At 47.5% G+C, this 25,861-nt stretch overlaps 1 protein-coding gene and 2 long non-coding RNA genes across 6 annotated transcripts in view; 1 reads left to right on the top strand and 2 right to left on the bottom strand.

Annotated features, from left to right (window-relative positions):
- The window catches only part of LOC309640621, a 487,501-nt gene that overhangs the window by 41,995 nt on the left and 419,645 nt on the right, over window positions 1-25,861 (bottom strand). The gene's annotated exons all lie outside the window — the stretch shown is intronic.
- The window catches only part of CHST11 (carbohydrate sulfotransferase 11), a 282,761-nt gene that overhangs the window by 21,391 nt on the left and 235,509 nt on the right, over window positions 1-25,861 (bottom strand). The gene's annotated exons all lie outside the window — the stretch shown is intronic.
- Window positions 4,656-25,861, top strand: part of LOC309640632 — a 230,781-nt gene continuing 209,575 nt past the window's right edge. The window contains exon 1 of the long non-coding RNA XR_014252323.1: window positions 4,656-4,703. This is a non-coding gene — a long non-coding RNA (uncharacterized lncRNA). The remainder of the gene's footprint in view (window positions 4,704-25,861) is intronic.

Below are 25,861 nucleotides of genomic sequence, written 5' to 3' on the forward strand. Positions count from 1 at the left end.
GATGGAATTCACTGCCATGGAACAGAATAAAGAAAAAAGAATGAAAAGAAATGAAGACAGCCTAAGAGACCTCTGGGACAACATTAAATGCACCAACATTCACATTATAGGGTCCCAGAAGAAGAGAGAGAGAAAGGACCCAAGAAAATATTTGAAGAGATTATAGTTGAAAACTTCCCTAACATGGGAAAGGAAATAGCCACCCAAGTCTAGGAAGTGCAGCGAGTCCCATACAGGATAAACCCAAGGAGAAACACGCTGAGACACATAGTAATCAAATTGGCAAACATTAAAGACAAAGAAAAATTATTGAAAGCAGCAAGGGAAAAACAACAAATAACATACAAGGGAACTCCCATAAGGTTAACAGCTGATTTCTCAGCAGAAACTCTACAAGCCAGAAGGGAGTGCAATGATATACTTAAAGTGATGAAAGGGAAGAACCTACAACCAAGATTACTCTACCCGGCAAGGATCTCATTCAGATTTGATGGAGAAATCAAAAGCTTTACAGACAAGCAAAAGCTAAGAGAATTCAGCACCACCAAACCAGCTCTACAACAAATGCTAAAGGAACTTCTCTAAGTGGGAGACACAAGAGAAGAAAAGGACCTACAAAAACAAACCCAAAACAATTAAGAAAATGGTCATAGGAACATACATATCGATAATTACCTTAAATGTGAATGGATTAAATGCTCCAACCAAAAGACACAGGCTTGCTGAATGGATACAAAAACAAGACCCATATATATGCTGTCTACAAGAGACCCACTTCAGACCTAGGGACACATACAGACTGAAAGTGAGGGGATGGAAAAAGATATTCCATGCAAATGGAAATCAAAAGAAAGCTGGAATAGCTATACTCATATCAGATAAAATAGACTTTAAAATAAAGAATGTTACAAGAGGCAAGGAAGGACACTACATAATGATCAAGGTATCAATCCAAGAAGAAGATAGAACAATTATAAATATATATGCACCCAACATAGGAGCACCTCAATACATAAGGCAACTCCTAACAGCTATAAAAGAGGAAATTGACAGTAACACAATAATAGTGGGAGACTTTAACACCTCACTTACACCAATGGACAGATCATCCAAAATGAAAATAAATAAGGAAACAGAAGCTTTAAATGACACAATAGACCAGATAGATTTAATGATATTTATAGGACATTCCATCCCAAAACAGCAGATTACACTTTCTTCTCAAGTGCGCACGGAACATTCTCCAGGATAGATCACATCTTGGGTCACAAATCAAGCCTCAGTAAATTTAAGAAAATTGAAATCATATCAAGCATCTTTCCTGACCACAACGCTATGAGATTAGAAATGAATTACAGGGAAAAAAACGTAAAAAACACAAACACATGGAGGCTAAACAATACGTTACTAAATAACCAAGAGATCACTGAAGGACTCAGAGAGGAAATCAAAAAATACCTAGAGACAAATGACAACGAAAACACGACGATCCAAAACCTATGGGATGGAAACGTATGGACACCAACGGGGGAAAGCGGGGGGTGGTGGTGGGATGAATTGGGAGACTGGGATTGACATATATACACTAATATGTTTAAAATAGATAACTAATAAGAACCTGCTTATAAAAAAATAAAATTAAACAAACAAACAAAAAACCAAAACCTATGTGATGCAAAAGCAGTCCTAAGAGGGAAGTTTATAGCTATACAAGCCTACCTAAAGAAATAAGAAAAATCTCAAGTAAACAATCTAACCTTACACCTAAAGGAACTAGAGAAAGAAGAATAAACAAAACCCAAAGTTAGTAGAAGGAAAGAAATCATAAAGATCAGAGCAGAAATAAATGAAATAGAAACAAAGAAAACAATAGCAAAGATCAATAAAACTAAAACCTGGTTCTTTGAGAAGATAAACAAAACTGATAAACCTTTAGCCAGACTCATCAAGAAAAAGAGGGAGAGGCCTCAAATCAATAAAATTAGAAATGAAAAAGAAGTTACAATGGACACCACAGAAATACAAAGCATCCTAAGAGACTACTACAAGCAACTCTATGCCAATAAAATGGACAACCTGGAAGAAATGGACAAATTCTTAGAAAGGTATAACCTTCCAAGACTGAACCAGGAAGAAACAGAAAATATGAACAGACCAATCTCAAGTAATGAAATTGGAACCGTGATTAAAAATCTTCCAACAAGCAAAAGTCCAGGACCAGATGGCTTCACAGGTGAATTCTATGAAACATTTAGAGAAGAGCTAATACCCATCCTTCTCAAACTCTTCCAAAAAATTGCAGAGGAAGGAACACTCCCAAACTCATTCTACGAGGCCACCATCACCCCGATAGCAAAACCAGACAACGATACTACAAAAAAAGAAAATTACAGACCAATATCACTGATGAATATAGTTGCAGAAATCCTCAACAAAATACTAGCAAACAGAATTCAACAACACATTGAAGGGATCATACACCATGACCAAGTGGGATTTATCCCAGGGATGCAAGGATTCTTCAATATACACAAATCAATGTGATACACCATATTAACAAATTGAAGAAGAAAAACCATATGATCATCTCAATAGATGCAGAAAAAGCTTTTGACAAAATTCATCACCCATTTATGATAAAAACTCTCCAGAAAGTGCGCACAGAGGGAACCTACCTCAGCATAATAAAGGCCATATATGACAAACCCACAGCAAACATCATTCTCAATGGTGAAAAACTGAAAGCATTTCCTCTAAGATCAGGAACAAGACAAGGATGTCCACTCTCGCCACTCTTATTCAACATAGTTTTGGAAGTCCTAGCCACGGCAATCAGGGAAGAAAAAGAAAGAAAAGGAATCCAAATTGGAAAAGAAAAAGTAAAACTGTTACTGTTTGCAGATGACATGATACTATACATAGGTAATCCTAAAGATGCCACCAGAAAACTACTAGAGCTAATCAATGAATTTGGTAAAGTTGCAGGGTACAAAATTACTGCACAGAAATCTCTTGCATTCCTATACACTAACAACGAAAGATCAGAAAGAGAAATTAAGGAAACAATCCCATTTACCATTGCAACAAAAAGAATAAAATACCTAGGAATAAACCTACCTAAGGAGGTAAAAGACCTGTACTCAGAAAACTGTAAGACACTGATGAAAGAAATCAAAGATGACACAAACAGATGGAGAGATATACCATGTTCTTGGACTGGAAGAATCAATATTGTGAAAATGACTATCCTACCCAAAGCAATCTACAGATTCAATGCAATCCCTATCAAATTACCAATGGCATTTTTTACAGAACTAGAACAAAAAATCTTAAAATTTGTATGGAGACACAAAAGACCTCAAATAGCCAAAGCAATCTCTAGGGAAAGAAACAGAGCTGGAGAAATCTGATCCCTGACTTCAGCCTATACTACAAAGCTACAGTAATCAAGACAATATGGTACTGGCACAAAAACAGAAATATAGATCAATGGAACAGGATAGAAAGCCCAGGGAAAAACCCACGCACCTATGGTCAACTAATCTATGACAAAGGAGGCAAGGATATATAATGGAGAAAAGACAGTCTCTTCAATAAGTGGTGCTGGGAAAACTGGACAGCTGCATGTAAAAGAATGAAATCAGAACACTCCCTAACAAACACCATACACAAAAATAAACTCAAAATGGATTAAAGACCAAAATGTAAGACTGGACACTATAAAACTCTTAGAGGAAAACACAGGGAGAACACTCTGACATAAATCACAGCAAGATTTCTTTTGACCCACCTCCTAGGGTAATGGAAATAAAAACAAAAATAAACAGATGGGACCTAATGAAACTTAAAAGCTTTTGCATAGCAAAGGAAACCATAAACAAGACGAAAAGACAACACTCAGAATGGGAGAAAATATTTGCAAACGCATCAACAGACAAAGGATTAATCTCCAAAATATATAAACAGCTCATGCAGCTCAATATTAGAAAAACAAACAACCCAATCCAAAAATGGGCAGAAGACATAAACAGACGTTTCTCCAAAGAAGATATACAGATGGCCAAGAGGCACATGAAAAGCTGCTCAACATCACTAATTATTAGAGAAATGCAAATCAAAACTACAATGAGGTATCACCTCACACTGGTTAGAATGGGCATCTCAGAAAATCTACAAACAACAAATGCTGGAGAGGGTGTGGAGAAAAGGGAACCCTCTTGCACTGTTGGTGGGAATGTAAATTGATACAGCCACTATGGAGAACAGTATGGAGGTTCCTTAAAAAACTAAAAATAGAATTACCATATGACCCAGCAATCCGACTACTGGGCATATACCCCGAGAAAACCATAATTCAAAAAGAGTCATGTACCCCAGTGTTCATTGCAGCACCATTTACAATAGCCAGGTCATGGAAGCAACCTAAATGCCCATTGACAGACGAATGGATAAAGAAGATGTGATAGGGCTTCCCTGGTGGCGCAGTGGTTAAGAATCTGCCTCCCAATGCAGGGGACACGGGTTCAAGCCCTGGTTTGGGAAGATCCACATGCCACTGAGCAAATAAGCCCGTGAGCCACAACTACTGAGCCTGCGCGTCTGGAGCCCATGAGCCACAACTACTGAAACCCGCGTGCCTAGAGCCCGTGCTCTGCAACAAGAGAAGCCACCACAATGAGAAGCCTGCACACCGCAATGAAAGAGTAGCCCCGCTCGACACAACTAGATAAAGCCCACGCACAGCAATGAAGACCTAACATAGCCAAAAAAAAAAAAAAAAAAGGATGTGGTACATACATACAATGGAATATTACTCAGCCATAAAAAGGAATGAAACTGGGTCATTTGTAGAGACATGGATGGACCTAGAGACTGTCATACAGAGTGAAGTAAGTCAGAAAGAGAAAAACAAATATCATATATTAATGCATATATGTGGAATACAGAAAAATGGTACAGATGAACTGGTTTGCAAGGCAGAAATAGAGACACAGCTGTAGAGAACAAATGTATGGACACCAAGGGGGGAAAGCGGGGTGGTGGTGGTGGTGAGATGAATTGGGATATTGGGATTGACATGTATACACTAATAATGTATAAAATGGATAACTAATAAGAACCTGCTGTATAAAAAATAAATAAAATTCAAAAACAAAACAAAACAAAAGACAGTATGGTAGTGGCACAAAAACAGAAATATAGACCAATGGAACAGGATAGAAAGCCCAGAAATAAACCCACACACCTATGGTCAACTAATCTATGACAAAGGAGGCAAGGATATACAATGCAGAAAAGACAGTCTCTTCAATAAGTGGTGCTGGGAAAACTGGACATGTAAAAGAATGAAACTAGAACACTCTGTAACACCATACACAAAAATAAACTCAAAATGGATTAAAGACCTAAATGTAAGACCGGTTACTATAAAATTCTTAGAGGAAAACATAGGAAGAACACTCTTTGACATAAATCACAGCAGTATCTTTTAGGATCCACCTCCTAGAGTAATGAAAATAAAAACAAAAATAAACAAATGGAACCTAATCAAACTTAAAAGCCTTTGCACAGCAAAGGAAACCATAAACAAAAGGAAAAGACAACCCACGGAGAAAATATTTGCAAATGAGGTGACCGACAACTGATTAATTTCCAAAACACAGAAGTAGCTTGTACAGCTCAATATCAAAACAAACAAATCCAATCGAAAAATGGGCAGAAGACCTAAGTAGACATTTCTCCAAAGAAGACATACAGATGGCCAAAAAGCACATGAAAAGATTCTCAACATTGCTAATTATTAGAGAAATGCAAATCAAAACCACTATGAGGTATCACCTCACACTGGTCAGAATGGCCATCATCAAAATGTCTGCAAACAATAAATGCTAGAGAGGGTGTGGAGAAAAGGGAACCCTCTGACACTGTTGGTGGGAATGTAAATTGGTACAACCACTACGGAGAACAGTATGGAGGTTCCTGAAAAAACTAGAAATATCAATAGAACTACTGTATATGATCCAGCAATCCCACTCCTGGGCATGTATCAGGAGAAAACTATAATTCAAACAGATACATGCACCCCCAGTGTTCACTGCAGCACTATTTACAATAGCCAAGACGTGGAAGCAACCTAAATGCCCAATGACAGAGGAATGTATAAAGAAGATGTGGGACATATATACAATGGAATACTACTCAGCCATAAAAAAGAATGAAATAATGCCATTTGCAGCAACATGGATGGACCTAGAGATTATATACTAAGTGAAGTAAGTCAGACAGAGAAAGACAAATATATGATATCATTTATATGTGGAATCTAAATAGATGATACAAACGAACTTATTTATAAAACAGAAACAGACTCACAGACATAGGAAACAAACTTGCGGTTACCAAAGGGGAAAGGTTGGGGGGAGTGATAAATTAGGAGTTCTGGATTAACAGATACACAGTACTATATATAAAATAGATAAGCAACAAGGACCTGCTGTATAGCACAGGGAACTCCACTCAATAGTCTGTAATGACCTATATGGGAAAAGAATCTGAAAAAGAGTAGATATATGTATAACTGAACCACTTTGCTGTACACCTGAAACTAATACAATATTGCAAATCAACTATACTCCAATATAAAGTAAAAATTAAATTAAAAAATAGAAGAAGTTTTAAGAATGAAGAAAATTAAAAAAAAAAAAAAAAAAAGAACAGTGACTATTTGGGCCAGTGGAAGAAAATAAGTGACTCAATTTCAGGATAGAATTTTTATAGAAAATCAGTGTCTTCCTGATCCCATTAAATAAATACTGAACAAATATTGAGAGTATTTGCTTTCTTACCCTGCCTAGGAAGTCTAGGATTCTGCTCAGTCAACCCGACACAGAGATCAGACATCAGACTCTGAAGTCAGGCAGACACATCTGGACATGGATCCTGGCAATGCCCCTGACAGTGCCATGACCCAGGGTTGGCATTTCCACCCTCCCAGCCTCAGTTTCCTCATCTGTAAAGTGGAAGTTTATGGCAGCACATACTTTACAGGCTGTCATGAGGTTTGAAGGGATAAAGTCGGCAAAGAACAAAGCATATCACCTGGCCCATGGCTGCTACTAATGAACATGCAATTAATATTCAAAGTTAAAATTGCTTTCCCATGGGGGAAAAAAACGAGGTCTTCTTTGTAGCTGTTTCCATCAAGGGGCAGAATGGCTCCGAACACAGACTCTGCAGCTAGACAGCCTGGGCTTAAAATCTGGCTCCACCACCTACCAGCTATGGAAGTTGGGCAAGTTACTTGACATGGGCCTCAATATTCTCATCAGTAAAATGGGGCCTAGGACAGCACCGACCTCCTAAGGTTCTATGTGGCGGTGATAACAGCTCGCTGTTTGCCCAACGCACTGCGGGTGCACAGGGGACTATCTCAGAGGCGTCACTCATGTTCTATTCAGGCCAATGCAGCAATGAAAAGATGCGGAAATTCCCCACATCACCTTCCCCAGCTAGACCTCTGCCCTGAGGTGCCAACAAGGAGGGAAGAGTGGCTGATGTCATCTGTCCTTTCACTTCCCCTGTCTCTTTTGGGTGGAGGCCAAATAGTGGCGAGTCCAGGGCAGAGTGGGAGAGAAAGCTCGAGCTGCATGCGCCCAGACTCCTGGCCCAGGCTCCTGAGCGGGGCAGAAAAGGCTCTGACCCCTGACCTCTGGCAGGCACACTATTGGTACCCTAGCCTCCAAGCTGACCCAGTCTACAACCTGCAGGTCCCCCCACTTTACCCCTCGGTGGGCTTTGGATTGGTTGGCTCGCCCCTCTCCCACTGCCCAGCAGGTCACTGACCTCCCAGCCCTACTCTCCATGCCCAGGAGGGACACCGAACACCTGGCAGCTGCTCCATACTTCGTCTCAATCCCTCAGCTGGCACAGGCTAAGCAACCAAGCCCCAGGCTCAGGCACTGGCGGGTGGCCAGCGCAGAGCCAGATAAGTTATGTCTCTGGGGAGAAATTTCACATTCTAACAACAGACGTGGATGAGGAAAGGAAAACATAATGCAACGTGGCAGTTGACAAGTGCTCACCCAGGGGTTAGGAGGACGCTGGTGTCAGACTCCCAGATCTAGTGCCTACGAGCCTAGAAGCGTGGGGCTTTCTTAACCTCCCCAAGCCTCTATTTCCCCATCTGTAAAATGGGCAAAACAACAGCCCCCCCCTCGAAGGTGGTGGAAAAGATCAGACGAGAAGAGCTATGTATGCCCTGGCACATAAGCACTCAATACCTGAGAGCTCTTTATGTCACAAGGTGGGCATGAGGATGAAGTAGGACAAGATAGCACAGGCAATGCCCTTTTTCTGGGGGAGGAAATGATTTCCCCAAGAAAGGAGTGTTCCTGGGAAGCTGGAGAGAGGAGCATTTGTGAGCTGGGCTAAAAGGCCACACAAGCCGGGGCTGGGGTGGGAACTGGAAGCACGAAGACTCAGCAGGAACAGAGAGCGGGGCTGTCCCTGCACAGGCCGTGCGCCCCAAGTGACAGGGACAGGCTGATCCGCCAAAGCTGAATGAGTCTACAGGGGCCTATGGGAGGCTGCAGCACACCCCCACCCCAGCCTTCCAGAAAGGAAGCTTCACAGACATAATTACACTGGCGGGGCAAGGTGGGCTGCTGGGAATCTTTTTTTTATAGACTAAGTGGCATTCTCTGAGCCAAAGCAATGAACAAGAGGTTCAGAAAAGCAAGTGGGGTCAGGGCCTGGGGGGACTGATTTTCATGAATGAATCTACTTCCTGTGGTGACTGAAGCCTCCAGGGGAGGCCTTTGAGCTCCAGGGACCAAAGGCACATGATGACAGCTGGGGACAGGCCACCACCGTGTTCCCAGGAGACAGAGCCTTGGTACTGCTCTCCCCCAGGGCTCACCTTTCACTTCCCCCTGCTCTGCAAATTCTCCAGGCTGGGCCCTGGGTGCAAAACCACCTCCTGGGGGATTCCTCCTCCCCTGTTTCTGTTTTCTTCTGAAAACCATAAAAACTGCAGTCACTCAAGAGAGGCAGGAATACCTCCACTCTTGTGTCTGCTGGACTGCCCTGAGGAAGGCGCTGGGCAAAGGGTCAGTGTGAGCTCTGGAGTGAAACAGAATGATCTAGAAGATTCTAGATCAACTGACCATTTGTTAACAAGTCTACGACCCCAAGGTGGCCAGACTACAAAAAACTACAAATTCACCTGCAGGCTTAGGTGGAAAAAGGAAGAAAACCAGGTGTTGCATTTACTGAGGTCAACGTTTAGCGAGTACTTGTCATGTGGCAGGTGAGGTTCTGAGTCCAGTCGGGATCAGATATGGTGGAGGGACAGGGATGGACCAGGAAGACCCCGGGTTGGGATGGGGGTTCTGCATGGCAATAGACTCTTGCCCGGGACCGAGAGGACTGAGAAATAACTGGGTCCATGAGGGCTCCTGTCTCTTTACTGCCGTGGGGAACTCTGCATCCTTAAATGAAGTCATGGATCACCAGAGCCTGACTGACAGCAGGAGGCCCGTCTGTCAAATATGGAGTCACCATGATGGCCATGGCAGACCCAGACCTACTGTGCTGAGACTTTACCTAATTTTACCTCTGATTCTGATACCTCTGTGAGGTGTAAACTAACACCTCGTTTTATAGATAAGGGACCTGAGGCCCAGAAGGTTAAGCGTTTCTCCAAGGTCGTCAACCTTCGCTCTTTGACGGAGAGGTCCACTGTGACCTGGACCTTTGTGCCTGGAGTGCAGTCCACTGTGTGGGAACTGTGCCTGCGTGCCACAAGGATAGTGCTGGCGGTGTCCGTCCAGTAATGGGACGGGAGGGCCAGGCACCTGCCATGTGCCAGGCATCCTACTAAGCACTCGACAGCCACCATCTCAGTCAATCCTCAGGATAACCTAGAAGTGCTATCCCCACTTTACAGATGAGTAAACTGAGGCTCAGGGAGCTTCAACACTTATGTCAAGGCCCACAGCTTGTAAGTCGTAGGGGCCAGATTTAACCCTGGTGGCCCAGTTCTGGAGCAGGGGTCTTCGGCCTCGAGCCTAGTCACGCCCACGCTGACCTGTAGCTGATCCACCTTTATTTATGACCCTAAGTCATTCCCATCAGGAAGAGCCTGGAGCACACAGGCTCATCCACTGCCCAGATCTACCTTGGAGGGGCAGGCATGGCTTCTGCGGGCATTGAAAACACCAGGGCAGTGATTACTGAACCAAGCTCTTAGGAAGGAAGCGCTGATTAAATGCCCTTCCTCAAGTTGTTAAGAGGTTTCAACAATTCTCAGAATTTACCGCATAAAGATCATCGATAAATGGTGTTAAAGAGAAAACAGATTTTTTTCCCGAAGATACTACCAGTTTCAGTTCTGTAAGCCACACCATGTGGCTTTTGCCTTGTCTCCTGAAGCCGTGTTTTGTTTCTATCGAGCCCGGCAATCAGCACGCTTCACAGGGCACAGGGACGGATGCCTTTCTCCACGGCTTTCATAAACCGGATTTTCTGGGTGGTTCACGCACTACTTCTAGCACATCTACAGCTCTGCTCATGGAACTTAAAGGGGCCCCGTCTTCCATGGGCACCCGGGTGGAGAGCAGATCAGAGCCGAACCAGCCTCTATGAGGCCCTCACTCGGCCAGCTCTGGGCACAGCGGAGCGCTCACGTCCCCGGCGCCAGGGCCTCGTGCAGGCGCACAGCCGTCCATGCGGCTACGGAGCAGCCCCCGATGAGGGTCCCAGGCCCCTGCCCACCCTGCTTCTCCGGGCTCTGCTACAGCGCAGTCAGCCTGGGTGCGCTTCAAACAGGCCAGAATCCAGAAGGGCGGGGCATTTTCCTCGAGTTTTATAGGAATGTCTAACCAGAAACATCTGGAAATACAAGGGGCTAAGTTGGACGCCTCAGGGGGCAGCTCCAGCTCAGCCAGGCCCGGCGTTCACCCTGCGAGCTTGTGCGTCTCCGGCCTCTTTCCCAGCATCCTCTGCTGCAAGATGGTCTCCCTCCTGCCTGCCTGCCTGCCTGCCTTTCGCCCTTCCTCCTGTTGCAGCAAAAGTAGAAATGAGACTTCTCTGATAAACAAGGAAGATAAGGAAACAATGAACAGGCTAGGGAAACAACATAAACAAGCCTGAAACAGTTAAGCAATCTTGGTTATTCTTTAGCTGTTACTACTAACAAACACTTACAGCTAGACTTGTCCTTCACAAAGCTGATTACGCTCTGACTCTATACAAATTACCCTTTGCACCTGGCATATCTTCTCCCCCCCTACACTCCCTTGTAGCACTCTTCATTTCAGAAAAGAAGGTCACGGGGCCGATAACTTCAGGGACACCAGACCCGGTCTGAGCCGCCTGATGCCAGCTTTGGCCATGAATTTGCAGAAGAAAAGAAATGCAAGACCTTCACTACTTTGATCCTTATCACACACCCCGGACTGCGAGCCCCCCATATAAAATCTTCTCTGATTCCCCAAGGAGGGGGGCGCAGTTCTTGAGGCGTTAGCCTACTGTGTCTTCCCTTGGCCTGGCAAAGAAAAGAAAAAGCCTCTCTATTTCTTGTCTTCCAGTTTTCTGTCTCCGTATTTCTATTCGACATCGGTGCACAGGGAGCCAGATTTGGCAACACTCCCTCCCTCCTTCCCGTCCTCCACCGTCCACCCCGCTTCCTTCCTCCTTCCACTGAACCGGGCGCACTCATTTCATCTCAGGGTGGTTGAACTTCCTGTCGCTTCCGCGTGGAATGCTCCTTCCCCAGACCTTTCAGGGACACAAGGGTTGCCGTTTTGTAGGGGCAGACTTTGGAGAAGGTGGGATTCATGGGGAAGCAGGAAGCATGGTCTCACCTTCCCACAGGTGGTTGCCCCGGGAACGTCCCGCAGGAATCTCAACCTCCAAATACCTGAAGGTGGCTGTCACCTGCCTCTTCCGCGTCCTCGCCTCTGGGAACGGCACTGCTGTGTGCCCAGTGCCCTGCCAGACGCCCGGACATCAGCTCCTCGCAGCCCAGCCCTGTCTCCCCATCCTGGCAGCCTTGGCGCAAACCACATCCCCTCTAACCTGGATGGCTCCCGACGCTCCAAGCCCGGGGCCCATCCTGACCAGATCAGTCCCTCTGAACACAGCTCGGACTCCGCTGTTCCTGCGCTTTAAGCCCCCAACGAGTCTCTACTGCCTTCCTCGGGGAGTTCAGACTCCTGAGCCTGGACTCAGGACCCACGTGTCCCGGCCCTGTCGCCCGGTGGGCACGCCCGCCACTGCGGCTTCTCCGGAAGTGCTGCGTTTCCTTGCGCAGGGATCTGTGCAGACCCAAAGCCTCACTCCTTTCACCTCCTCCGATTTGCCACTCTTCCTGCTAACTGCTGTGGGCTTTCAGACCTCCCTTCCTCCAAAACGATGACCACCCTCACCCTCATCCCAGATCAGTTGGGTACCCCCTCTTCCTGGCGTCCCCCAGGGGCCCGGATTTACCTCTCTTACAGCACATAGGGTTACTATCGTCATCACCGTTGCTCTTGTTAACAGCAGAGCCAACAGCACCACCAGAAGAGCTGAGTTTTTTGAGTGCTGTTCTAACACAAGCACTGTTCTAAGCTCTTGTGTAACATGACACATTCGATCCCATGGGGTGAAGGGTGCAATGAGCCAACACCCTCACCCTTGCTCCTGGCAGAGTAAGAAATATGGGACTAGAGTACTGCAGTCCATCCCACTTTCCACCTACATCTGTACTCACGACCAGGGTAGAGGACCGAGCAGGTGCTTGGGTTGAACTCCCGGGTCTAAACCCTACCCCTTGTCTGCCACGTGACCTTGGACAAGTCAACCTCTCTGAGCCTCAGTTTTTGTTTCTGTCAAATGGGTCCTGGGTGAAAGGGAAATGAACGCCATCCACCACATGCCTACACAGGGCCTGGAATTACTGGCCCCTCAGCAGGGACCTCTCTCCTGGGCAGAACCAACATCAGATCCTGAGACCAACCACCCTCTTTCTGGATTTTGGGGCTGGATTTTCCTCCAGCAGTTAAGTATTTCCAACTGCTTTGAAATTAAAAAAAAATTAAAATAATAGGAATAACAGAAAGGCACATCCACTTCTGTAGACAAGTGTGAAGTCATCGACCTCTCTGCCAGCCGGGTCTGAACAAGCACGCCCTGTGTCCCTCCTGACGGCAGCACTCACCAGGTGCCACTCTGCAGACAGGCCCTCCCAGCCCTCCCCTCCGTTTGTCTTGGGAGCTGCTGGCACAGGGAGAGCCCTGCAGCATTCTTCCCAGGAGCTGGGCCCAGCCAAAGGCTGCAGAGAGAGCTGGAGGGGCAGGGAGGGGCCAATCCTACATTCCCACCCGCGAACATTTACTCAGTCCTTCATCCTCACCAGGGGTGGCGCTGGAGAGCAGCCCCCTCGGCATCCCCAGCTCAAATCACCCCAGCTTGCTTTTCAAAGAACCTCCTTCCCCACTCCACCCCCAAGCCGGTCTCTCCTCCCCAAAGCCCGTCTCTCCTCCTAACTTCAAGTCTCAAAATGCAGAGTTCCTCCCCTCAGAGCCAGTGTAGATAAGAGCCAATCTCCCTGGGTTTGAGTCATAGCTCTGCCACTTGGTTAGCTGTGTGACCCTGGGCAAGTTACTTTACCTCTCTGTGCCTCAGTTTCCTCATCTGTTAGGTGGGAATAGCAGTCGAACCAAGCTCACAGAATAGGTAAAGCTCTCAGAAGAATGCCTGAAACACAGCATGTGCTAATTACCACCTGCTATTACCACCAAGTGACCCCAGCTCAGGCTCAGTCCTGCTTGGTGGGCAGGCTTGGGGTGCAGGAGTGGGCACTGAGGAACTCTCTGGGTTTGAAGATGTCCCCACAGCAGGCAAGGCCCTTTCTTGACATCCACAGTCTGTGACATCCACAAAGGCTTTATAAATGTCCCCTTTCCTCTTTCTTCCATTCCACTAGGCAATCTTGAATCGATTTGGAGATCGTTTCCCTGTGTGATCTGGACATCTTACATCAAGCAAAAATCAAAGTCTGGCCTCGTGCCCTCTATACTTATGTGCAAGACACTTCTCACCTACATCACCTTCTAGTTAAAGAGCCTGATGACAGCACAGCATCGTGGAAGAGGCACACACTTTAGAGGGGCAGGGGTGGGAATCCCAGCTGTGTGACCCGGAACAAGTCACTTAACTGGTCTGGGCCTCAGTTTCCCCACCTCTAACGGGGCTGGAAACACCTACTACACAAGAGTGCACAAGGAGGATTAAACAAGATGGTACATGTCAAGTTCAAAGCACAGGGCTGATGCCCTCTTTGTGGACGATGTGTCCAGAAATAAGGGCTTAAAAAATGCTTAATAAATATTTCATTCTAGAAGGAAAGTTAGTTTCCAATTCTTCATGTCCCTGCAAAATAAATCACCATTTGTTCTGCCATCTGGTCTCGTAAATGATTAGCAAGCTGGGAAGGAGGCAGCCAAAGAGACGCTGGAGACCAAGGGTATTGATAGATGACGTCAACCTCCCGGATTCAGCAAATGCCTCGGGGACACCGTGACACCGATATGAATGGGATTTACCTGACCGAGCTCAGGTTTGATCCCAACACCTTGACTTGAGGGACAATGGGACCGGGTGATTTCAGCCGGTACAACACCAAGAGGTGTTTTATTATCTAGTAACACAGGTGCCAGATACTCTTGCCCATCCCCCATCCTGGAGTCTCTCCCATCCCTGACCCCTTGGACGGTGGGTTTGGAGAACGGAAAAGAGATGGGGGGGAACTGAGAGATGGGGTAAGAGGGTTGATTTCAAATGTGAGAGATGAATTTTTTTAAAGTAAGTGAAAGTCCAGTGATTTGGTTTTCAGGCTGCATACAAATGCCCCTGGGGTTAAAACAGCCATGAAAACATGCCATAGTCTAGATCTCCTTCCGGGACCCGGTCAGGGCTCGAAAGTCCTTAGAATAACAGGTATCATTGCTTTCCACTGTTCCACAGTCTGCACGTGTACAGGAAAAGCCCTGCTGGCTTCCAGCACGTGGGCCAACACAGAACATGCTATAGCCACAGCCTGGTCCACACCAGGAAGTCACTGATCCCAGGAGGCCATACAGGGCACGGATATGACCCAACACTCCCTGACCCCCGATACGTGAGGTGCCACCAGAACACAACTTCTGGCCACCAGCAGTTCCATTATCTCCGTGAAGGGATGGAGCATAGCTGGGGAGCTGGCTCCCCCTTCTCCAGCCCTAGGCCAGAGCCAGGATGGAGAGGCAGACCTACAATCACCAAACACTCCAGCAAAGACCGTTGTACCTGCCTGGCTCTCAGACCACGGGGGCAGGCCCCACAGCTGGCTCCTCATGCCCGCACAGCGCCAGGCTGCGCTCAAAACTACTTGGTGAATGAACGCTCCTTGGGGAAAGCCACGGTTTCATTCAAAACCACATTCTGGAATCATTACACTCGGGCCGGGACATCATCCTAGAGAAGGGGAGGGGAGGGAACTAACATTTCAGAAATCTTTCCTTAGGGCTAGAAACCTGGTGTATTTCCCGAGTCCCTTCCTCAACCCTGAGAGGTGGGTAAGAGCATCTCTGATTGACAGATGAGAACACTGAAACTCAGAGAGGTCCAGTTCTGGGCCTGAGTCTTGGGGCCGGCAGGGAGGGATACAGGGGTTCACACCAGCTTGCTCGCTCTTCTATAATAAAATGTGGCCTCAGAGTGATAGCTTGAAAGCCCATTTACAGGACAGGAGGTACCAGATTCCCCCCATCCTCTGCTCCCCATCCCGCCCCAAACAAAACCAGGAAAAGCCTCTCTTTAGATGTTTTCTTGACACTTCCGACCCAAGCAGGGCTCACCCTCCAAGGTCTGAGTGTGGGAGAGAGCCACCGGCCCACACACACTGGGAAATAATGAAATCTCTTTAGCACACTCCTTCGGGCTTTGGTTTGCTTATGGATTGAACTTCCTGTTTGGTTTACTGGCGGGGGAGTAACTGTTTGGGCTGCACTTGTTTACAGGGCGGGGGTCAGCTGAGTCTGGGTGACGGGTATGTCCACCCTCCGCTCTTCCAAAGCCCATGAGAGCAGCAAACCAGCCCTCCAAGGAAGGTTCTGGTTAGTTTGTGCTCTTTGGCTTGGAATGCTGGAGGAGATGGCCAAAGTCAAGGCACAAACAGGATGAAAGGGGGCAGGCAGCAAAAACTGGCCCCAGGAAGACGGCTTGGAAGCGGACAGCAGAGGGCCACGCTCAGAAGGACGCTGAAGAGCTGCCACGGGTCAGTAGCAGATGCTCATCCTTGTACTGGCATTAACGTTGGGACGCTGCAGATGTGCTTCTGAGAGGCTAATTACCCCACAGCTGGGACGGGGTGCCTGCCAGGCTGGGACTCTTCTGGCAGCTATAACCCAGGAGCCAGGAGAGTCCTTCTAGGGAACTGCTGCATCTTCTGCCTGCTCCAAGGTAGCCTTGGATTCAACTGTTGGCCTCTTGTGAGACAGAGGGTAAGCGATCAAGAGGTCCTCCTGTCCCATTTCTTTGCAAGCAGAGCAGACAATGAGTGAGGATGTCACACCCTAGACGGGGCTTTTCACAGCTCTTCCCTCTCCGTGGGATGCTGCACCCGCATTCTGCCCCCTTTTGTTTCAAGGCCAAATCCAAGTGTCTCCTCCTCTGGACCAATTGATGAGGCAGCTGCTTTGTGACACCTGTGTCCTGGACATGCTGCTGTTATCGCACCGTGTCACAGGAAGCTATTTCACACCTGTTCAGGCCCCAGACCATGAGCTTGTGCTTCTGGTCCCTCCTCCGTACCTAGTATGGTAGATGCTCCATAAACGGTTATCAGGTGAAGAGCTGATAACTGTTATCAGTAGCTAACGGTCATGGAACCCTCCCTATGTGCCAAGCCCTGTGACAAGGCTTTCGTGAGGGTTATCTCAGTGAAAATCCTTATGACAGCCCTCTGAGACAAGAGGCTGCATGAACAGAGAGGTTACGTAACTGGTCTCAGGTCACACAGCGAGCAAGCAAGCGGCAGAGACAGGATTCCAAGCCAGGCACGTGGCTCCTGAGTGTGCTGGCCACGGCGCCATGCTGCCTCTCAAAGGAACGAGTGAAGGAACTGTAGGGGGAGCAGAGGAGTTTTCAGAGTCTACTGGGAGCAGACCAGTGCATCCAAGGCCCGAGAGGCAGGCCCTGGTGCTGCCTTTGTTTCTGGACTGGCCCTGCTGGCATCTGACACCAGCCAGCCCAGTGGGTTAGGGAACCAGGTGCCAGCTTGTACAGCCAGCCCAGTGCTACTTAGAGCCCCCAGTCATGGGGGCAGGTGGAGATCAGGGACCAGAGAGTGCAAAATCACCCCAGCAGCCTGATACACATATGCAGAGAGGAAGACCAGGAAAGGAGAGGACATCCCCACCTACCTCTGTGCCCCTGCTCCCCAGGCACCCCCCAGCCAGATGTCCCACACCTCCTGTCCTCTTAGCCTTTCTGAATCTGACCTACCCTTTGTAGATCTCCCTTCCCCAGCGTCACGAGCTTCCTCTAAACGTACAAGCACACACTTTAATCATGCACACTGTATGGGCCTGCACATCCATTTCTCATGTTCCTGCTATGATGCTGTTTCCCTTAAACGCCTGGATCTCAAACTTTAATGAACACAAGATTCCGCAGGGCAGGTGAAGGGGCACGTATGTGCCTGTTAAGAATGCAAATTCCACCCCCGCCCCACTCCCCGTTCCCAGAGATTCAATCTGTGCCAGAGATCCAATCTTTGCCCAGGAATCTGCATTCTTAACAAATCATTCCCGTAAATCACCTGTGAAGAAACACTGTTTAAATCCTCAGCACCTAATTAGTGGATAAAAGCAATCCTCTTCATATACACAATCTCTCATAATTTACCAGGTCCCCTTACATCTTCTCCCTTGAGCATCACAACAACTGATAAGATGGTCTAGACAGGAGTCACAGGCACGACTGCACAGAAGAGGAAGCTGAAGTTCAAAGAGCCGCTAGTTCAAGGTGACAGAGGAAGTCGGAGAGGAGGCAAGTTTAGACTGCCCTGGTCTAGTGGTCATTCCAGCCGTGTGTCTGTGTCTCTGCCACCTTGTCTTGGCCTCCATGTCTCTGTTTCAGTCTCTCTTTTTTTCTTTCTTGCTATAATATTTAAAACAATTCTAGAAACTAAAAGTAATAATTAGAGGTAAATGATAAGAGGAAAATAAAAATCCCCCAAACTCCCATTCACCAGAGATAATTATTTTTCATGTTTTGGTGTATTTTTCCAGCTTTGCCCTTACGTTTTAATTGCGATTCCACTGTTCTGTAAGCCACATTTTCCCTTCCAACAATCAACCAAAAGTAAGGATGGTATTGCTTTAACTGGCCCTTGAGGGAGAAAGATGCTGGCTGTCTACCTTGTCCCTTTCTGCCCACCGCCTTCCTCAGTGGCCATTGCCCCTTTATCCTCTCCCCCATCCCCTCCAGCAAGTAGGGCAGGGGAGGGACCAGGAGGGGAGCAAGCTTTCCTGGGCAGGGATGGGGCCTCTGGATGTTCAAGTCATTGGGGACAGAACTTCAGGGGTCTCTAATGTTGAGTTGAACCAGGGGGACAGTAGCACACTGTAGCCAGCACTTGCCACAGGGACACTGCAAAATGCACAGCACTAAGACAGACTAGTTTTAAAACACAGGTGAGGTGACCCTGAAATCTACGCTAACCTCAGAGGGATGGGTGGCTTGTGTCTGAGATTCCCATTCCAACTCCAACTCCTTGCTTCTTAAAGACAACAAACTCAGAGCCAAGGCAAACTAACCTCAGGACTCTTCCCTTTTTTTTTTTAAAAGGAGTTTGGAGTTGAAGACCGTTTGATTATTCCAGAGGCTTCTGAACCGAGACTAAGAAATGGTGTGTGCTGGTGTGTCTGCTGACTGCAGGCACGTCTGACTTCCTCTTCTCTTTTAGTCTGAAATCCAGCATGGTTTCTCAGGGGCTTTGACTGACATGTCCTCACAGCTTTAGGGAAGTTTTAAGGCCAAGCCTGAAGAGACTTGCAAATGAGTTCCTGCAAGACTTCTGAGTAGTGACTGATTACAATCTCTAATTATTTCTAAAGGAACCACTCACCCAATTAAAACCACAGTCTGTGAAAGGGAGGTAAAGATTCTCTTGATGGAGAGCAGTTAGAAATCGCAGCCATTATTATTATTGTTGTTGTTTGCTAAAATCATGCTATGTCTAGAGGCCATCATCAGCTCTTTCAATACTGGATTTTACCCGACCACCTGCCAGAAGGCACTGGATCCACTTCTCTCTCCCCTTTGCCAGCTGACCCCTAACTCACCTGTCAGGCAGAGGCTAAAATGTCGCTTCCTGGGAGGACTTTCTTGAGCAGGTGAGAGCCCCTGTGCTCCTCCTCCTTCCCAGCACTTCTCATGATTCCACGACCATCTGCTTGTCCTCTACAAGCTGTATGCGGTCAAGGAGCTTGTTTGTGTGTTCACCGCTATACCTACACCCTGCCTGGCACGTAATAGATGCTCAATAAATACCTACTGAATGAGACTGAATGAAGGAGACTGGAGGACAAAAGATTTCCTCCTTGGGTTCTGAGTGTAGATGTCTGTCTAAACATGATTATAAAGGCACATCGGCTTCTTCATTCATTCAACAAGCACTGAGGAACATTGGGAGTGTGTTGGGTGGCGGACTGATTGGTCCAGTCTCATCACCTCCACTCCACCACCATCCAAGACACCACACCAGGGTGTGAGGAACCTGCTTCCTGAGAGCCCTGCGCTCCTGGAGCCCATCCACTCCCACACCAGCCCTCTTGTTGGCTCCAGAGCCCTGCATTGTTGGGCCTGGAGGAGCGAATTTCTGTTTGGATTGATGTAACTTCAGTCACCTGGGCAGAAAGACCATTTCCCCAGCCTTGAGGTCAACTTTCAGCTAGGTTAACCCACCTATTGCTCCTCAATGGGTTGAATGGGATGCACCAGGAGCAAGGTTGACCTTAAAGGGTCTGGATTGTAGGACCCTGAGGGGTGTAACACAAAATTTGATCAATCAAGATATTAGGAGCCCCCAGTGATGGGCCAGGAGTAGGTACCATCCCTTTTAGAAGGTTCTGATCATGTAATTTGTCATTGCCATGACTACATCATCACTTGGGGGGGTGACCAAATAAATACCTGTTTCCTCCTAGATTCCTAGAGACCTACCAGTTCAAAATTACAGTGGTGACCTACACCTACAGCGGTGGACTGGACAAAACTGCCAAATGGGCAAAATCATCCTTCCTAATTAAACTGCCTGACATGTTCTAGACTTGTCCCTAATATCTTCCCTAATCCATCTACCCAGATTTATCTGTCCCATATCCTAGTCTTTCAGGGCCCTGAGTTCTGCTAGACAGCTGTGAGATTGTTCAGCTATCTCCAACCTGGCTCACGGGTTCATTAGGCAGTGGATTCTAATCACACTAAGTCCAGTTAAAACACGTGTCTAGAAACAGCTTGAGCGATTACACTCTAATGTCTCAGCCCCACAGCAGGTTTATAGCAGACTTTGAGGCACTTCAAATCCTAGCACACCCCACCCTAGACCATTACACCAGTATACCTGGATTGCCCTTTCCAGAAAAGCCCATTCTGGAGCAGGGGTGCTGAACTCCTTTGTCTGGGGGGTGGGGCGGGGTATGTGGAGATGGGAAGGCAGATGTGTGCGGCCTCTCCTGTTTTCCAACTCCCAGTAACCCATCATCACTGGGATTCTCCCATTTGCTTCGCGGAAAGGGTCCATTTTTAGTTTCACAGCAGGTATCAAACCCTGGCCTCTGGTCTATACCACAGCCTTTTAATTAAAAGCCCCTTAGAATTCCATTTTAATCCAGCTGCCTTGGTTTTCTCCTAGAACACCCGGAGGGGCAGGTCCAGTGTCTACTTCAAGCTTGGATTCTGCACCCAAGGGACGTACAATATGGTCTCTGCTGGTTAGCAGAGACCACCCAAAACCTAACTTCTACATGGTTTGTCAGATAATGAAAAGGACAAAATCTCCTTTGAACTTTGAAGCTGGACCTAGAGCAAAGGATGAAACGGGGTCTGGTTACATATTTTGTTAAGGATTCTAGATGAGACACTAAGAACCCCTTATGAAATATGCAATTATTTCTCTCTGCCACGCGGGAAGGGGGCATATTTGTTTTCTGTCCTGTCCTCTGGGTGACAGAGGCCTCGCTGAGCAACGCCTTTATCACAGGCACTGTTCTCGCCAATCCTACTTCACTGGTTAAGGGATGGACAAAAGGGCTTGATGACTTAAAGGCTGAAGAGATCTCTGTTGGCCAGTTGCATCTTGATTATTCAAGATGGCGGCAGCAAAGCAGTAGGAAAGATAATCCATTCACAGGTTCTATGGGCCTCTGGGGACCACGCAGACTTGCCCCACCACCCTGAGGTGGTGCTCAGAAGACAAAGCCCCACTGGATGGGTGTGTCGGGAAGTCTGTTCGTAGAATTTGGGGGAGAGGATTTATCTACATTAAAAAGAGGACTGATTTGGCAAAACTAAAGAAAATTTAAAGGGAGAGTCAGACAAACACCTTTGCATTCTCGGGTCAGATGCCCTCGGGCCACCTGCTGAGCCAGTGGGGTGTCTCCATCCCTCCCAGGGGAGCTGGGGCCCTGGAACTGTGCAGGTGCTCTAAGGAGGGAACTGCCCCCAAGCCCAAAGGGTCTGAACCCCACCTTGTTTGGTGGGAGATGAGCATTTCATCGACTAACAACCTTGGGTTTTGTAAACCAAGCACCTGTGTTTCAAACAACCGTAAACCGGTCCCCTCAGAAAGACCAGGCCCCAAGAGGCAGCAGAAATGCTCACCAGCTCACCTCCGCTGCAAAATCAGTCCCTTGCGCAGCCTGCTAAGGCCAAGGCTGGCTTTTTACAGAAGAAAAATAAAAAAATGAAGAGCAGAGGGTGCAAGGCAGTCAGAGAAAGAGGAACAAGGGGAGGCACTGACCGCCCTGCCGGCAAGCGTTATTCCACAAGGGAAACAGGCTGCTGGCCTCACAGTCCCTGGGGAAGGGCAGAGAAACCCACTGCATGCCGTGGTCTGAGCTAGTGCCTTCCACTCATCTTTGAGTCCTGCCTCTGCCATGTATTTGCTGTGTGACTCTGGGCAAATTGTTGACCTCTCTGTTTTCTCCTCAGCTGTTGTGAGACATTAATGAGTTAAAATACACACAGTGCTTACCACTGCATTTGGGATATGGTGAGCATTCAAGAAGCATTAGCTCTTATTCTCACACACATGGTAAAGTCTTCTCCGAGTCCCAGCTGCCCTTGTTATCAGTGTTATTAATACTGCTGGCTGTTACCACAATTCCTGCGGGAGGTGACACTACCCTCATGTTACAGATGGGGAAAGTGAGGCTCAGGGAGGTTGCAGAGGGCCGGAGTCAGGACTCAGGCCAGGTATGTCTGGCTCTTGTCTAGGGGAAGGGGAAATCTGGAAGAAATTAGAATCTTGTGTGAGATGTCCGACTGGGTACCCCAGCATCACCTCCCTTGAGAACTGGGGGACAAAATCCAAGAAAACCATTAGACTCCGCCCAGACACACATCAACCCTTCCTGTAATACACTTTAGTTTGTTCTTGGCAAGTTTAAAATCTTTAAGGAGCTGACCTTGATTAGAGCTCTGGAAAGATGCTGTCCCCATCTCAGCCTCAGAAAGGTCTCAGCTAACTTCTGACCATGTGTCACTGCCAGGGCCTTTGAGAAAAGCAGCCCCACACCCCCGCACCCCAGGTATCAGAGGGGAGCAGAGAGAGAGAGCCTGGGGAGGAGGGAGGGACCCTTTTTACTTTGGAAAGAGATGGGCAAAGACCCCTGACATGGAGGCTGGAAAAGAGACTCAAATCACAGGAAGGCGGAGGGTCCAGGCTGCATCCACCAGAACCTGTCCTCTCCCACAAACAGAAACCACAATGTTCTAGAAGTTAAATTCATCCTCATCACTTTTGAATGCATTGGAGGGCATGATTTATCTACTTGCAATAGATGCACATATGCAGAAGCAAATCTACCATATCTAAGTACTGCACTTGATGACAATACAGTGTAAGAAATATACTAACAACCATGGTTAGGAGAGTGCTGAATGTGGGCCTCACACTTAGCTTGAGCTTCCTAGCAGCCAAGGTATAAAGGGAAATATGATGTTTATGAAACCTTCCACCTCTGATAAAGTTGAAAACACACAGGATTTAGAGCTGAGACCGGATGTGAATTTAGGCTCTGTCACTCACAGACCACATACCCGCAGACAATACTTTAACCTCTCTACACCTCAGTTTCTTCCCTTACTGAACAGTCTTAACAAAACCACAGAATATTAGGGCAATCAAATGAAATGTGTACGTGGCAGTACTTTGAACGTTATAAAATATCTCACAAAGATCTTACTTATCAAGTACTCATATTAGTTCTTCAAGAGAAACAAACTTTTTTTCTATGCCGGTTGTTTTCTCTTTGAGACAGTTTGGAAAACATCTGATCACATGACTCTTTACACAAGGACCACTGAATAATAGAAAGGACAGCAGTAACAACCACAAGTTTTGAGCACTAATTATGTACCAGGCACAGAGTTATACTCATCTGAGTTTCAGTTAGGCAACACTAACTCGTTTCATCCTCACGGAAATTCTAGACATGGGTACTATTAGTATCCCTATCTTTATAGAAACTGAGGCACAGAGAGAGACATGGACCAACATATGCTCTTTCTCATGAATGTGGTGCTAAAGATCAGAGGGACAGGGTAAGCTGGTGGTGGGCAGTGGACCATATGGAAATGAAGGCTGTAGGCTGAAGGCACCCTTTTAAGGTGGCTACATGGTCTGTATATGAAAGAGAGAGAAGGAGGGAGGGAGGGAGGGAAGGAGGGAGAGGGGGAGATGTAGAGACAAAGAAATCAGCAGTGGCAGAGACTCAAGGGCCAGAGAGAGCGCTGGAGAGTCACAGCCTAATCCTTGATCCCTTGATGCCCAATGGGGTGGGGGCCAGGTGCAAACCTAAATGCCCTTCCTGCCCCAGGGTTTGCTGCTCCAATAAATTCCTTTTTTGTTTTAACAGCACCGGGTGGAGTTCTACCCTTTGCAAGCAAACATTTCCCAAGAAGACATGAGTAGGATGGTACGACCAAGGAAGCGAAAGTGGCGGGAAGAGCAGAGGGCAGAAGATGTCGCCCCGCATCCTTGATGCTCAGCCCTGTTCTTCTGACCCCCGGAAAACTAAGCCTAAGAACCCAGGCTCATGAAGGGAGGCAAGAGGAGATGCACACTGGGTCTAGAACATGCACTGTCGTTTTAAAAAGCCACGAAGCAGCATCCGACCAGCTCACGGACACCACACTTCCTGTTTGTGGGAACTGGTTCTGTTTTTTTTCCAATTAGATTTCTACTCACTGATCCTCTCCAGTTTTTTTTTCTTTCTTAATTGAATAGCAAATCAAAAGAAAGATGAAGGAGAGCTCGCAGTGTTCTCCTCCCTCAAAGGCCAAGCATCTGCTGGCTTTGTTCAGTCCTGGCGCTGACCATGGCACTTCATACTGTTCGAAATTAGAGGCTGTGACAATTCATCTTCAGGGCAAGTGGGTCCTGGGGAGACCAGGGGCAGACTCGCCCAGCCAATGGGGTGAGCGTAGCTGCTGCCCAGGCCCGGGACCCCGCGTCCTGATGGATGGAGGAAGTGCAGGGCAGGAGAACCTGGCAAGGGGCCTGCAGGACCAGAGTCTGAGTCACAGCCCTCGGGGAGCAATGGGGACAGAACTGAAGACAAACATCTCAAAAACAGGGCAGTGACGGCTGCCCAAGTCCCCAGAAACTTAGCTCAAGTGCTTGTCCTAGTTTGACATCATAAGTCCTGGCTCTGCCTCTCAGAATCGTGAAGCCATGGATGAGCTCACCAACCCTTCCTCGGTTCCGTCTTCCGTAGCAGAGAAAAGGGCAAAGTCATGTTATCCACTACGTAGAAGAGAATCAGATTGCGTGGGTAAAATGCCCGGCACACAGTAGGTCCTAAGGAAATGACAGCTGGTACGGTACTCTGAGTGCCATCCTGCCTGCTCTGGGGGTACGTTCCAGGAGGAAGTGTGTTTCCTGGGGCCCCGGATGCCTCCAGCATGCTTACGGAACCAGGAAAGTCCACTCACTCAATTTACAAAAAGCGACATGTTTATAAAAACCAGCCTCAGACTCAAAAGTGTAGAAGAGCCTGGAAGGCAGAGGAGGTCTGGAGAGAGGGATTGCTTTCGAGAAGCTACGGAGCAGGGGACCAATTCCTAAACCATTTGCACTTTTACGCCAGGAAATGGGTGCCCGGCAAAGAAAGCTGTGACCGGCATTGCCGTGTAGCAAGTGGCTTGGGCGCCCCCGGTTCCTGGAGCTTCTGGAAAGAGCGGAGCCCGTGGATCAGCCCTGGCCGCCCACCTCCCTGAGCATCTCCCGGTGCCGGCCACTTCTCCGGGCAGCTCACCCTCTGTGCCCCCCGCCCCCGGGCCTGCTGGCCACTCAGTAACTCTTCACTCAGAAGAACACTTCAAAGAAACGAGGAGTCCCAGCTCAAAGGGGGTGTTTACAACTTGAAAAGTGCTGATATGCCAACCAGCCATTTGCCGTGAAGTAGGTATTAGCTAGAGCAGCATTTCTTGGAATTAAAAAAGAAATATGAATAGACTGTTATGCTGCGTCTGTAGTCAGGAGGCTCCAATTAATGGCAGGAAGCCTATATTCCTGCCAGACTGCAGCCAGCAGAGAGAGAGAGAG

This window comes from Balaenoptera physalus (genome assembly GCF_965194825.1).
Source record: "Balaenoptera physalus genome assembly, chromosome: 13".
Lineage (NCBI taxonomy): Eukaryota > Metazoa > Chordata > Mammalia > Artiodactyla > Balaenopteridae > Balaenoptera > Balaenoptera physalus.